The following is a 15,681-nucleotide window of genomic DNA, read 5'->3' as shown; positions in this document are numbered from 1 at the left end:
GTCTTATTTACTTATCCATTAGACACAACACACGGTCAAATCCTGTGAAAAGGGTAACCCTATTGATTAGCTTTTCCTATTAACAGGAGTTTCGTCCCATAGTGTACTTTATTTGGAATCTAAACTAAATTTAGCAAGACGGTTGTACATGGCAACATTGAGCTAGTTTTTTCTGTTATTTAGGGTTTTCTGTTACACTAAATTTCAATAGTGGTGGTAGGGATATGACCCTTTCGCGAAGCCGTTGTGTAATTGTGGCAATCTGGTGGTGTCAGACGTTGTACAGAACCATCTGGATAAAGGCGACAAGCAGCTCTGAAAATGTCTCCCGCAGTCGGAGACGAAACGTTGGGAATCGACACAGAATTCATCAACCGACCACGGCATAACAGCCCGGATAATTATAATGGACATGATATCGTAACAGTGTTAGTTAAATGACAAAAGGGGGCGCTGTAAGTATTATACACAGTGGTAATATGTAGTAACACATAACAGTATGAAACTGTATGAGTAGCATCACCGAAGTTGAAGGTAAATTAAGGAATAAAATAACAGCTGCACACTGTATTACTATAAACTAGGGAACAAAATTCGTATGTCACGTAACTTTAAAAACGGAGATACTAAACGGAGGATACGTAGATGGTCGTCGGGTGTATTTCTAATGTCAAGGCCTGTGCAACAACTGGAATAGAATGATTATAATCAGATACTGATGAGTACAAACTGAAGGTAAAATGATTATACGTTGTCATATACGCGTAATATCACTCACTGGAGGTCAATCGCACAACTATCAGTATCATCGTGTTCCATACACTAATAACAACTAACAAAACAATAATATAAAGTTAAATCTATGCGCTCGACCAATCACAGATTCATAAAGTGCCACTCTTTACATAAGACATTTTTAGTGAACCAAACTATGAATTTAATGTAATGAAGCCTCGAAATATATGGAAAAGGGCATAAACAGTTATCATGAAAGAGGTAGTTCTGCTTGTAAGCAGTTGTGTGACTGAGTGATACTCTAAACCATAAACTACGAAGTACGTCTAAAGAAAACTACTGCAGTGCATATGAAGTATACTAGACGCTCATTTCAATCAGAACAACGAAAGATGTTTGTCTCCATACGTCAAGTAGCACTTCGGTTAGGGAAGAAAAACTGATGGTACGACCTTCGACAGAAAAACAACGAGAAAAAGTGAGTGAGGATATATCAAACAATGTGTAATATTTCAGGTGGTACCTTCATGAGTAGATGATTAAGTGAGGATATGGATGTCAAGAAATGTTCCAGAACACTAAGAAGAAGGCTTTAGTCGGACGAGTATGCAATCTGAACAAACACCCAAATCAACTAATAAAAACTGCACTCGCATGAAAAGTAACAACCGTCATGTGTCATCAAAACAATGTAGGGAAGGTCTCACAACACTAACAGCATAGTGCCAACAATCGTGGTTACATATCTAAGAATGAATGTAAGCAACTTGCATTATTAAAAACTTGCGAAAAAGCTAGAAAGGTACTAAAAGTGAAGACATCTATGCTGTCTCAAGAATACCAACGGCAAGATTGTAGTATAGCCTAGAAAAATGACGTTACACACCAAGTAAGGAATATGTGAAAAATAATCCTGTACCTACAGAAGACCAGTAAAACAATATTATGTGTAAAATGTGTTGCAACAGTTCTGAGTTATGACCTGGGTACTATATTAATGAACTCTAATGTACAGGCGAACACAAATGTATAGTAGAATCCCACTGCAATTATCATTGAACAAATTGTTCAGAAATCTGATTTTCCAATATGTTCTATATTAGTCTACAGCCGTACTTGTGGAACCTAGCCAATATGCTTCAAGTAGATCAATCTTTTTTTTAAAAAAAAAAAAAATGAACTTGTTGCATGAGTCATCGACTGTGGTCGTTGTACAGATGTATAGTATCACCTTGTGTGAATGAATGTGAACACTGACATGAACAAAACAAGGAGTGGAAGAATCATAAAAAGAAAGTACATCCATATTCCATATCACACTGAGAACAGCATGCGTATTCAGAATTACCATATTACAAACTGCTAACAATAAATAACCGTTTGCAATGTGAAACCGTTAAACCAAAATCATGACTCTCTCGTCATCAACACATAAAGTGCTAAAGACATCGTAATATTGTCTAAAAGATTAATTCCAACTCAAAAAATCTGTAGAAACCCGGCTGATGACTATCCTCTGTAAAAAAAAAACGGTGAGGTGGCGCAGGGCTGGGGGTGAGAACGAAACGTGACAGTGTATTTGTGGCTACTGTACAGAACTGAATGAGAGCTAGTGGACGTTTTAGAGTCAGTATGAGCAGTTCTATTACACGAAATCAGAAAACTTACTGAAACTGATATAATCTGTTGAAAATCCTCAGAAGGTAGCATACCATCTGAGAATCGTGTGGGAAGTCACCCAGTTACATATGCTATACTATACTTGCAGACATACCGTAAACGGTTAAGCCATACAAATCTAAATCTACAAGACCACTTAAACATAGACCACATCGGAATATATAACCAAATTCTGTATAAGAAGGAATATAGCTGCACATATCGATGGTAGGTTTCATGTAAGCGTGAGTGCTGTAAGGCATACTCGTACCCAGAAAGTAAAACTGCTAGGGTCTCAACAGCAACAGTTGTGGAAAAAGATAACGAAACGAGCATATCAGTGGAATGTAAGTAGTTTAGTGCGCCCATCCAAATTAGCATATAAAAATGTATCAGCGACCAGTAGGTCAGCTGTGGCTAAAGCAGTTGCCTACAGGGAAATACTATTAGCTCCAACAATCCCCTTGGTGCGAAGATACGGTCGAAAGATATGAAACAACAAACCACCACAGTAAAGGATAAGTACATGTCATTGCAAATCATGGTGCATGAACGAGAGAAATATTATTGACACCGAGGACCAAGATCGGAATTAATTAAAGGAAAACACATGGAAAAGTGGCCCAACATGATGAGTCATTTCTCATTTCCACACAGCTATTTTTATTTAATAACAATTCTGTCATAAGCAAATTAACAGTTACAAAGATCCTTGCCAAATCTATACAAATAGTTACGATTTTAAAATTAAAATCACAGTGCATTATCACATTTGCATTGTACATAATACTGCAAATGGTCTAAGAACATGTCATCTGAGCAATACAAAGATTGCCCGATTCCAACCAGTGGATTGATTAAAGAAACCTTCAGCAGCATACTGTCCGCGCGACCAGCATCATAAATGTGGGCTAATCCCACAACAGTACTTGAATTAAGTTCTTAAGTTATATAAAAGACATTAAAATGCATTCACCTCCACTGTTTATTCTGATATCATATAGAGAGGATACGGCCAAGCTGGCCATACGGTACCCACGCGTAAAAACCGAAGCAAACAGTTGTTCTTCACCGATTGGCCACAAATCTGATACACATAAGTAAAATTAAGTACGTCAGTAAACCACAGGACCCTAAAACACTATTATCGTGATAATTACAATTAAATACTTCTTTAAGTCATCAAGAAGCTCTGTGCTCAGTTTTTCCAAAGTTTTTCACACACGCCCACAAGCACCTTGCAATAATGGAGACCGAGCGAGGTGGCGCAGTGGTTAGACACTGGACTCGGATTCGGAAGGACGACGGTTCAATCCCGCGTCCGGCCATCCTGATTTAGGTTTTCCGTGATTTCCCTAGATCACTCCAGGCAAATGCCGGGATGGTTCCTCTGAAAGGGCACGGCCGACTTCCTTCCCCATCCTTCCCTATTCAGATGAGACCGATGACCACGCTGTCTGGTCTCCTTCCCCAAACCAACAAAACAACCAACCAATAATGGAGAGACTGAATATATGACTTTCGAATCCGGAGACATCCCCGCCGCGCCATGATACCGAAACAATCTCAGTAAACTACTCAACTGGAGGCTGGAACGAGAGATATGTAGAAGCGCGTGTGACCCGCCAACACCTAGTGCTCTTGCGATGACGAGAAAGCCACCATTGCAGTAGGAAAACGCATCCCAAACCTGGACCAGCAGAACAGCAACGCATCAACCACTGCCGATACAAGGCTCGCTACATGTACCAAACAACAGACAGCACAAAATTTAGATAGAAACGGACATATAAAACAATACTTAAATGACCAATTAAAGATTATTTTCAAGGAAACCAACTGATAAAACTTCAGTATAAGAGCGCCCCACCCAGAAACCTTACAAGTTAACCTTCCCAGCAATAACCAGATACATCATACGAACACATTAAAAAAATTGCATAATAATTCAAACAAGATTAAATAAGTCAAGACATACCTCCACTGTGGTCTCTCACATTGTAATACACACTGTAATTTCGATGCGCAGCAAATGACAGATGGCCAGTTAAAATGTACACCTATAACCCGTAGGTCTTTCAACACGTTGTAAGAGAGTGCGCAGATACAAGCACGCACACACACACGTGACCCACACGAGTGTAGCTTTGGCTGAGCACATACAACTTAAGTTGCAGGATAAATCCAATATCTCGCCCCAGGAAGGACAATAAAGTCCACGACAATCAGAAATTGCAATAGTACAATCAAATAGTCATTTATAAGAACAATGATTTCTAGAACCAGACAAAAAATTTCAAATAATAGCTTTGCGCTTACAGAACCCTCCAGATTGACACACACAGCCCTGAAAGGGGTCACTGCAGTGCTTAAAGGCAACGAATAACTGGCCAGCTCGAAGTACAGTACTTACTGAACAGTCTCCATACATAATGCCGAATAAACTACAAGGAGGCCGATAGGTTCAGGACTCAGGTAGGATCCGGATAATATTTCCCTCCTGCTAATAGCTGCCAATGAGTTGTCCAATCCACCTATGCGTGTGCTGTATATACCGAGATGAATTGGCACACTACAACTGACTGATGCACTTTGTAACCAGGTTGTGTGCTACGAGAGCCACTCCTTGCCCACTAAACTCGCTGGTACCATCGGTCAACGCTGCAGGAGAACTCAAGCTTCCATAGCCCGAAGGTCACCAGTCTCAACTCGCACCAATTGCCAGGACGCCGATTACTCATGCACAGCCGTCCCGCTCTGTGTCCCGCACACCACTCACTACACAGCAGCCTAAGAGGGAACACGCTCACAAATGGCGCTAGTAGGTTCGCGCGCGCGCCTTCACAGAAGCCACTACAGCTCAGTTACTGCATACCCTATTACCGCATTACAGTACCCGCTTTTGTTCCGTATTTGACGCTGTTACCACTGTTGTTCGTAGATAGGGGCCTGAAGATCGTGTAATATAGATGGCTGAAAGAAATTTGGATTTGACATTCGGTTCTGAACAGCCGAGGTCTCGTAACCATCTGTAGAAAGATAGACATAGTGAGACTCAAATGACATCACCCCATCCAATGAATCCACCTCGGCCCCCTTCTCCAACCATAGCTACCCGTTTTCATTTTTATTCAGTAAACATATTTCAAATGGCTGTAGCACGGAAATGGTACGTTTCCAGACATGGATTCCAATTTAAAGTATTATGTACTCACTCCACTTTACGACTCATAGTAGCTTTTAACGGCAATTATCGAACAGCTTGTATTTATATTCTCGATTCTGCAAAGAGGTTCCCCATTTCTGGCAGTTCTACTAATATTGAGGATTCTTATGTAACACCACATCTCAGTCATATATATTACGTCCTGTTCTTGTTTTTCACAGTGTCTATGATGCACTACCATACACATATTCTTTGAATTTTTGAGAAGGTAAGTTGCTACTCACCATAGAGCAGACATGCTGAGTCGTAGTTTGGCGCAACAAAAAGATTTTCACACTTACAGCTTTTGGCCAGTGGCTTTTGTCAACAATAGACACACATACACACACACACACACACACACACACACACACACACACACAAACACAACTCACACACACGAATGCAGTCTCAGGCAACTGAAACCACATTGCGAAAAGCAGTGCGAGTGCATGATCGAAGTGGCGACTGGATTGGGGAAAAGAGGAGGCTGGGTTGAGGAGGGAGAGGGATAGTATGGTGGGGATGGCAGAAAGTGAAGTGCAGAGGTGGGGAGGGGAAGTAGCACTACTTCCCCCCCCCCTTCTCCCCACCTCTCCCCAGCCTGCTGCCCAATCTGCAGCACTTCACTGTCTGCCATTCCCACCATACTATTTCCCTCTCACCAACCCAACCTCCCCCTTTCCCCCACCCAATCGCCACTCCCATCATACGCTGGTGCTGCTGCTCACAGTGTGGTCTCAGTTGCCTGAGACTGCAGTTGTGTGTCTGAGTTTTGTTGTTGTGTTTGTGTGTGTGTGTGTGTGTGTGTGTGCGTTTGACTGTGTGTGTGTGTGTGTGTGTGTGTGTGTGTGTGTGTGTGTGTGTGTGTGTGTGTATGTATGTGTGTCTATTGTTGACAAAGACCATTGGCCAAAAGATTTAAGTGTGAAGATCTTTTCGTTGTGCCTATCTGTGACTCAGCATCTCTGCTATATGGTGAGTAGGAACTTTCCTTATCATAACAATGTTACATTCCATCACAGATTTTCCACAATTTGATTCTTTGAATTTTTCTTTTCTAATAGCCTTCTTTTAGTGAGGAATGCCCTCTTTGTCTTTCCTACTCTCTTTCTCACCCTGTACTTGCTTCATTTGTCACATGCAGTAAGCTGTGCCTAAATTTGAACAGCTGCTGATTACAGTACCACCTGATCATCCTCATACATATTTTTTTCTAACTACACCGATGAAAAAAAGTTATAACACGAAATAATAATCAACATAGCATAATGAAATATTGAGAATATATCTGTGTAAGTAACATATGCAACTGATTATCACTGCAAGGTCACAGTTTAATTTAAGCACGAAGTAAGTCATTAAAGATGTGAAATGCTCATATGTTAACAACTGGCGTAGTTGCCAGAATATTGAATGCAAGCATGCAACCATGCATGCAACCATGCATGCATTGTATTGGACAGTTACCAGATACCAGTTTGTGGGGAGAAGTTCCATGCCTGTTGCATTTGCTCAGTCAGTATAGGGATGGTTAATGTTGTTTGTGGATGACACTGAAAATGTTGTTCAATGATGTCACATTCTAAAATGTGAGAGACTGGTTCTGATCTATCTTCCTACCACAACTGCACAACGATGCTCCGTGTGAGTTTCAGGAATTCAGAGTTGACTCTATGGCCTGTAATGTAGGAAGGTGCCATCTCAAGCATGCAGAGTTCAGAAGAATGCAGCAGTTCAATGATGTAATCGGACAATGATCTGAATGTCAGTTCCACTGCACTCCCCGTAAAGGAAACGTTATCGCTAACAGAAATTAGTGTACGGGTTCAGGCATAACTATACGTTAGCAAAAAATGAAAATCTTAGATTTTCGTTATTAAGCTTTATTTTTTACTCTAGGTATGACTTCGTGACATAGCAATGTTAGCAGAATTACATACAGGGTGGTAAACGTTTGATATTGGGTGTTCACAACTATGAAGCAAAATTCGTAGCTATTATAAGGTTCTTTAATAATAAGATGGTTGATGATCATGTCTGGGGGCTAAAAAAAAAAAAGCAACTAAATTAAATACACCTGGGACGAGAGGTATCAATTATACAAAAATGCGCAATGAAAATACCCAAAATTGAATGTGGGTTAGTAAAGAGCAATCAAAAAAAAGTAAACAGTTAAAACAATTCCACAACTTATGAGTATAAAGCAAATACAGTGGATGATCAGTTCTTTTCGTTAAATTGGGTATCTCGCGTTTCTGCTTCAATTAAGCCTGACAGTCGGTTTAATTACAGGCCCTGCTTGAATGTTCAAAAATTAGGAGGGACGATAACGATTGTAGTTCTGTCAATTGAATACAGTTGTTGCTGCAGCGAAACAGTGCATATTTACCTTCCATCGATGGCTGCTGTGGCTACTATCAGTGCAAGCTATGAAGCTGATAAGCTATTCTGAATCTCTCTCGACTGTTAAATACCAGTCACAAACATTTCCTACGGCTTCGGTGAAGCCGAGACTCCTATTTATTCCCTAGCTAAGTTAATTGGCACGATACACGCTATTTGGTTGGAATACCGTGCATATCATTTCGCTAAAATTCCTTCAAGCGTTAACTGTCAGTGCTCGGTGCGATTCTCCGTATCAGGCGTCTTTGCAGTTTAACTCCTTACAGGTTAAGATGAGCTTAATGAGACTCGCAATTGTCTCTGCGCGGCGCTAGTCACCTTGCTCAAACACCCAACGATTTGCTGCAAGAGAAGAAGCGAAATATTCTGTCTGCACTTTGACTATATCAATGCTGGTGGCCACGCATTTTCTTTGTGGCCAGTAATAGCGTTCATACTTGTTATAACTCCACGCTGTACAGATTTTGTAGCCTATCACCGGAGTCATTTCCTTCGTAGGCCAAAGTATAACTTCTGCTGGGCAATACTGGGATAAACAGCCTTTTCTTTCATGCGAATTTTAGCACAGGTGGCCACAGAGAGGCTCCAGTGTTTGGAGTTGGGTGTCTCTGGCATCTCCCGACGTGTTCCTGTAGAAAGGTTTTCAGAAGGGTCATCATTAAAAGCAGGGCAAGGGCTGCTTATGCCGGTGGCCTACGCTGTGGCTCCAGCGTGTCATTGTGTCTGCTATGTGTCGCACTGTGAAAGTTTCAGGGAAATGTGGGATGGGCATGCTGTCGTAAAAATTCTCCTTCCCTCAGAACCATGTCTTGTAGCTTGGGTCTGAGAATTACTAGTAGGGGTGTTATTCGTTTATACACACAAAATGTCGCTTTGTTTACTCGCTTTGCCTATCAGTAAAATTCGTACAGTTACATGTAATTATGTTTTGTGACATATCGAGTCAACTGGAACTGTTTCAGGAGTTCGATGTTTGACACCTTACAACATATGTACTCGAATGGCAACAAATCTGTTCACTGCGCAGGCCGAAGCCACTTGCCGACTGGAGAGCGTGAATTACAATAACATATGTGTGTAAATTTTTTCCTGTTGGAAAACAACCTCTGGAATGCTGTTTATGAATGGCAGCGCAACAGTTCGAATCATGTGTCTGATATACAAATTTGCAGTCAGAGAGCACAGGATAACTATGAGAGAGCTCCTGCTGTTGTATGAAATTGCACCCCAGACATTACCTGCAGGTGCAGGTCCAATTTTTCTAGCTTGCAGACAGGTTGGTAGCTGGTCCTCATCTGACCTCCTTCTAACTAACACATAGCCATCACTGGGACCAAGGCACAATCAGCTTTCATCTAACTTACTCCTCCCCCCCCCCCCCCCCCCAAACGCGCTCTCGAGTCGCAAATGGCGGTGGCTCGGTGCCAGTGGAATGCGCGCTACAGGGCGTCAGGTCGGAGATGTACTTGATGTAACCGACTTGTAACAGTTCTTTGGGTCACTGCGATGTCTACTGCTGGTCAAATTGATGCTGTAGATGGAGTACGACAGACCCATTCGCCGTAAACAGTTATTTTCCCTCTCGGTAGTGCCAAGCGGTGGTCTGGAGCCTGATCTCTTGACCACCACTGCTACCAATCACTCATATTTGTAATATTCCTGCCAAGTCTTTCTGTAACATCGCAGAAGGAGCATCCAGCTTCTCATAGCCCTATTACACGATCTCGTTAAGACTCAATGAGAACTGCTAATGGTATCTTGGTCACTTCAAAGGCATTGTTGACTAACATCAGCTCACCACGTGCAGTTTCAAGAGTAACACTCACAACCGTTACGCGTGTATTTAAAGAAAAGCTGATTTGCAATTTTGTAGTAGCTCTACTAGGGCGACTCTTACACGACTGTGGAGAAATTTGAATAGACAATGTCTTTCAGATGTGGAAAGACGCTTACCAACTATCGTACAACTCCTTCTTGGCGTCACAATTTTTTTTTCATCACAATAGAATATAACTCCAAAAGGAACTGTGTTTTTCACATGAGACTACTACTCCAGAAGGTCCAAATTTCTGGGAAACAACACATTTTTCAGAAACTAGTGAAAAAAACTGTTAAAATTCTGATGTTCTGCTGTATTATTCCGAATGTTCATGTGCCATCCGGATATTGATAAAAAACACAGCTCCACGTCTGGGCTCAGGCGGGCTAATATGGATCGACGATTGTTGACTTTATTGAACTTGGAGCTGCAGCTTTTCAATCAAGTAGCTTCTCAGTTCATGTTACGAGGCTAAGTGCACCCCATACCAGTCCTCCCACCCCGGAAAAATCTTTTGCACTACCGGGCCTGCTGCACGGCAGCCAGACACACCGATCACTGTATTGTGGAGGCGGACCTGATATTGATAGCCTGTCAAGAGCAAATTGCTCTTTATTTCCCTTGATCTATATTTATTCAATCTTTCAAAGTAACTCAGCATGATGTAGTAGAAATAGAAACCTTTAAGTAGGTGTTGTTTACAGCATCAAGTAACGTAAAGGATGGATGTGGCTGTTGAACGAAATTGACATCGTTTCTGTGACATGTCACTACTGAAGATAAAAATTATGAAACAACAAAGCAACCAGTCTTTAAGTACAAATTTATATTTAAACGTGCTATGTAAAGTGAAAATTTTAGTACTTGGCATCTGACGACTGTTTGCATACCAGCATTTACTGTATTTTGCCTCTTAGTTGAGTCGTAGTTGTGTCCGGCACTTCGAAAAGCGCGCCAGGTGGAGTGCCTTCGCTTCGTGTCTAGTGTTTGCGGTGGCGCTTTCGGTTTGGCGCGCTGTTTGGATCGCTGCCGCCCTCTGGCGGGAGGTGGAGCAAGTGTTCGGTCGCGTGACGATCGTGGAATATGTACTGGGCGGTGACCGAGAGAGGTGGTGGCGCGAGCGGGGCCCTGTTGTTGGAGGTCGTCAACTGCTCGCCACGTGCTTTGGCCGACCTCTTGGCTGTCAGGGGCTAAGTCTGCCTTACCCGCATGTACGTGGCTTATGAAGCTTACAAGGGAACCTCCCCATCGCACCCCCCTCAGATTTAGTTATAAGTTGGCACAGTGGATAGGCCTTGAAAAACTGAACACAGATCAATCGAGAAAACAGGAAGAAGTTGTATGAAACTATGAAAAGATAATCAAAATATGCAAACTGAGTAGTCCATGCGCAAGATAGGCAGCATTAAGGATAATGTGAGGTCAAGAGTGCCGTGGTCCTGCGGTTAGCGTGAGCATTTGCGGAACGAGAGGTCCATCGTTCAAGTCTGCCCTCGAGTTAAAAGTTTCATTTCTTATTTTCGCAAAGTTATGATCTGTCCGTTCGTTCATTGACGTCTCTGTTCACTGCAATAAGTTTAGAGTCTGTGTTTTGGGACCGCACCGCAAAATCGTGATATTAGTAGACGAAAGGACGTGCCTCTCGAATGGGAACCGAAAACATTTGATCGCAAGGTCATAGGTCAACCGATTCCTCCACAGGAAAACACGTCTGATATACTCTATACGACACTGGTTACGGCATGTGCGTCACATGACAGGAATATGTTGTCGACCAACCTAATTACTCCAAAAACGTGATGGAGACATAAGAGTTTGTCACATTAACTGAAAATAAAATATTAAACTTTTCACTGGAGGGAGGACTTGAACCAAGGACCTCTCGTTTCGCAGCTGCTCACGCTAGCCACGGGACGACGGCGCTCCTGGGCTCGCACTATCCTTGATGTTGCTTATCTTGGGTATGGACTACTCAATTTGTATATTTTACTTATTTTTTCATAGTTCCACACAACTTCTTCCTGTTTTCTCGATTGATCTGTGTTCAGTTTTTCAAGGCCTATCCACTGTGCCAACTTATAACTAAATCTGAGGGGGGTGCGATGGGGGGGGGGGTTCCCTTGTTAGAAGCCGTGGTGCAGGAGATCAGCGCGTGGGGCCGTATGTCTTCTTATCAGCCGTTGAAACCACTAGTAGTGGTTGGCCCTGACGAGCATTTGGAAGTGCGACGTTTTCCCGGCGCTGGGGTGGATTGTGAGAAGTTGAGTACTGTTCACATGTAACAGAGTGTTTTCAAGTTCTAGTGAAGTGTATGAGTTTCTTCACCAGGGATTTTGTTGGGGTCGTCCCACCACAGTTTTCGTTTGCCCGTCCGCGGGAATGTGGTAACTGCTTCTTGGTCAGGCTGTTTTCATTCACACCTTGATTGGGTGATTTACGGTCGGTGTCGCGGGTCTCTGTGGTTCGGAGTCCGTGAAGGCACTGCCCTTGCTACATCTTCTGGTTTTGAGTAACTCGGGAGGGTGGGGGCTTGTAACGGAAGTTTTGGGGCTGATCTGCTATGGTCCTGTAGACCACCAGTAACTATTCCGCCTATTGTGATTTGGGCCCCTTTACACGTGTCACTCCCTCACCGAGCTAAAATCTTACTATTGGGAAGTCGTTAACGTCATACCTGGCAATCTCCTTTTCAGAAAGAAAATTTGTCAGCTATTTGTAATTGTTTTAGAAATTGTTTTTGTTTTAAATGCCAGACTTAAAAAATTATTATTGAGAAAGCCGTTTAAAATGAAAAGATAACCTTAGCAGTGTGTGTTATTTCACCAGCACCTCCTGGCCCCTACTTCCACGATAACGTGTTTGGAATAACATGTGTACTTGAGTTGTTGTTTGCGAACCACCCTAATTGACGGTTCATTAGTGGTGCAGATACACGTACTGCAAAGCGGTACTGTATCTCTTTTAGTAGGATAGAAAATAAACAAATTGTCCAGATGATCATCTGAACTTCTGCGAGCGATACGTAGTCCATTTTAACTATAGGGATACATGGAGTAGGTGGGGAATACTGTTGTAAGTACTTCACATATTTTCTGCAAAATAACAGTCTGAAAGGCTTGTAACGGTGTTGCAGGGTAGTTTGTTCTGAGAAGTAGTTGGTAAGAAAAAATTCGATACGTTGCCGAGTTAATTAGCAGTGAAGTTATCCAATATGGCCGTTGCGCCCGCAAATTCCAGCGGTCCGCCTGAGGCAGTCTTCGTTAGGTTTTCTGGAACCGAACAAGAGAGCAGTACAAAAAGCAGGGATCGAACCCGAGCCAGAGACTGGGCAGTCTCGTGCTCTACCATCAACGCTGTGAGAGCAACGGATACTAATTGTACCTGATGAGACCCTTGAATCTGAGTGAGTAACGGCTTGATTGGCTAACTTCACTGCTAAATAAATCGGAAATGGTGAAACGTATCGGATTTGCTTCATAACATTTCTCAGCACAGTTTATCCTGTAACACCGTGACAAGCTTTTCAGATTTTTGACCGCACTGTATACAATAAAGACATTATGCGCCCCATTTGCTTCTGGAGCGCAAAATTTTTTGCTTCCTTTGCAGATGTAAACCCACGAAAGAGGTTTTAAAATCCCTGACTAATACGTAAAGAGGACTTATTTTGATAGTGCGAGATCCATCTAATGGAGTACTGTCACCTTCTGTTGATTTAATAGTTCCCCTGCTTCAGAAGTTACAATTAGTAATGTAAGGTTTGTAGCCAAAATTCTTAATACCTAATAGGTGCAAGACGCCATTGGGGTTAAGTCTCTAGTGGATTTGAATAGCCACTGGTATGCGGATCATGAACTTGGTGATAATGGCTCTTGAGATTCATGTACGACAGTGCTGAAAGCGAAATTACGCCACCCAATGGACTCAGCCCAGTTTGTCTGAAAATTTGATTGGTAGATGATCAGGTCTGACTTCAGATTATTGTTAACACATTCACCAAAGGAAGGTTGCAGGCAGCAGGAGATGGTGTGTAAGGTTTAGGCAAATTCAACACCTTCCATGACATGATAGCAAATCCCGCAATATGTCACATAGCTCCGAATAAATCCTGACATTAAATTAATCAAAGTAATACGATCAACGAGTGAGCAAATGGAATACCACAGACTAACACAGGAACGCCTAAATGCATGTCATACCTTCCCACCATGAAACAGACGCAGTCCCGAAGCGATAAGAGCGGAATAACGGGACACCCACATGGCCGGCCGACCACCAGGAGGTACATCCCCCAGCCCATGTTAAAAGATAGAGCCCTCCAGAAGAACAGTACAGATCTTACGATAACACTAAAAGGGCCACACCAACTGCAAGTTTTAGCGTGAGACTATACGCGTTTCTGTTAAGTAGCAAACATTAAAAACATTGCACCACCACGAAAAGTATAACGTTTCTCAGTGGATAGACAGAATTTTTGTAGGCTGAGCTTAAGGTTAACATTGAGATGCTGATTAGTCAGTTGAAAACACAGCCAGATACCTTTTTCTTAAACCAACTTCGGTAAACACTAGTAAGGTTAAATTCGAGAAATTTGCTACCGAGATGACAAGGTGTGTGGAGCTGCGCCATCCGCCGCTCCCGAAGCTGCCTAACAACCGACAGGGTAATGAACACACGCGATGCTGCATAAGAACGCATAAGGCTTCACTCAGAACTCCAGAAGTCTCATCTGTTACATTCCCTTTATACGTAATACTAGTGGCGATCGTCAATTAAACTCGGTGGTATTCACATTTGCTACTTAAAGTTAAAATCTGAAATGCAATTATTTTTCAGTTCTATGATTACTGAGAAGCTACATCAGCCACTGTAATTTACGACAAGTTAAATAAGTAATTAAAGATAATTGAGAGTCACTGTAGACCATGTTTGATAGTTTTCTCTTTTATGAAACTTAATTTAGACCTATATTATAGATGTGACATGGCATAGGTCATCCTTCGATCCATTAAAGAACTTGGAAACCCGTTCAGGGAATATTCGTTCACATTTTTTTGTAAACACAGATTGTTTTTATCATCGTGTATTAAAAGATTTCCTTTTATCAATAGTACAATTTATAAACAATGTTTTGTGAGTAGAATAAAAATTCCAATGGTAAACCTAACTGCTCTTCGGCGTTATTTTACCAGCTAACTAAAAATAGGAAAGCCTTGAACCCCTTCCAATAAATTTAGTTGGTATTGAGATTCTTTTACAGGGAGTGCAGTGGAGCTGACACTGAAATCATTAAGTATTTGATTATATCATCGCTAGTCTCACTGAACTCTTCTGAACTCTACATGTCATGTGTGGTCTGGCGTCTCCTTACCAGCAACAGATCCCAGGTTCAAACTAGTCAATTCCATAAAAAACACGCTCAGAGCGTCGTTACGCGAAAGTGGTAGGGAGACACGCCTTAGAACAAACAGAGACCATGCAGTAAGTTCGGGGTGGTTAGGTAGGATATAGCACTGGCAAAACAAAACTTTTAAGTTTCATGGACCCAAAAGCTGCGGCATTGTCGAAATCATAACACTTTGGGGTCCCAAAAATAGAAAAAAAACATGTGACTGAGACTTTTATCAGTTATGCTAGAGATAACTGACGAGCTAGGCTATAATGAAACGAACCAAGTAAAGGTGTCAACCACGACTAACACGTACCTGTTGCCTTGTTTCGTGTGGGGTATGGGAGCTAGGTAATATATGAAAATCATGTCAGTTGGGTGCTCCTCCCCATCAGAGCTAAGTTTCTTTACTCAAGTGTTGGTGCCAGGTATAGCTTTCACGCATTACTTGCATTGGCCAACTAATTT

The sequence above is a fragment of the Schistocerca serialis genome, chromosome 1 (genome assembly GCF_023864345.2).
Source record: "Schistocerca serialis cubense isolate TAMUIC-IGC-003099 chromosome 1, iqSchSeri2.2, whole genome shotgun sequence".
Classification (NCBI taxonomy): Eukaryota; Metazoa; Arthropoda; class Insecta; order Orthoptera; family Acrididae; genus Schistocerca; species Schistocerca serialis.
Note: the sequence above shows the minus strand (reverse complement) of the source record.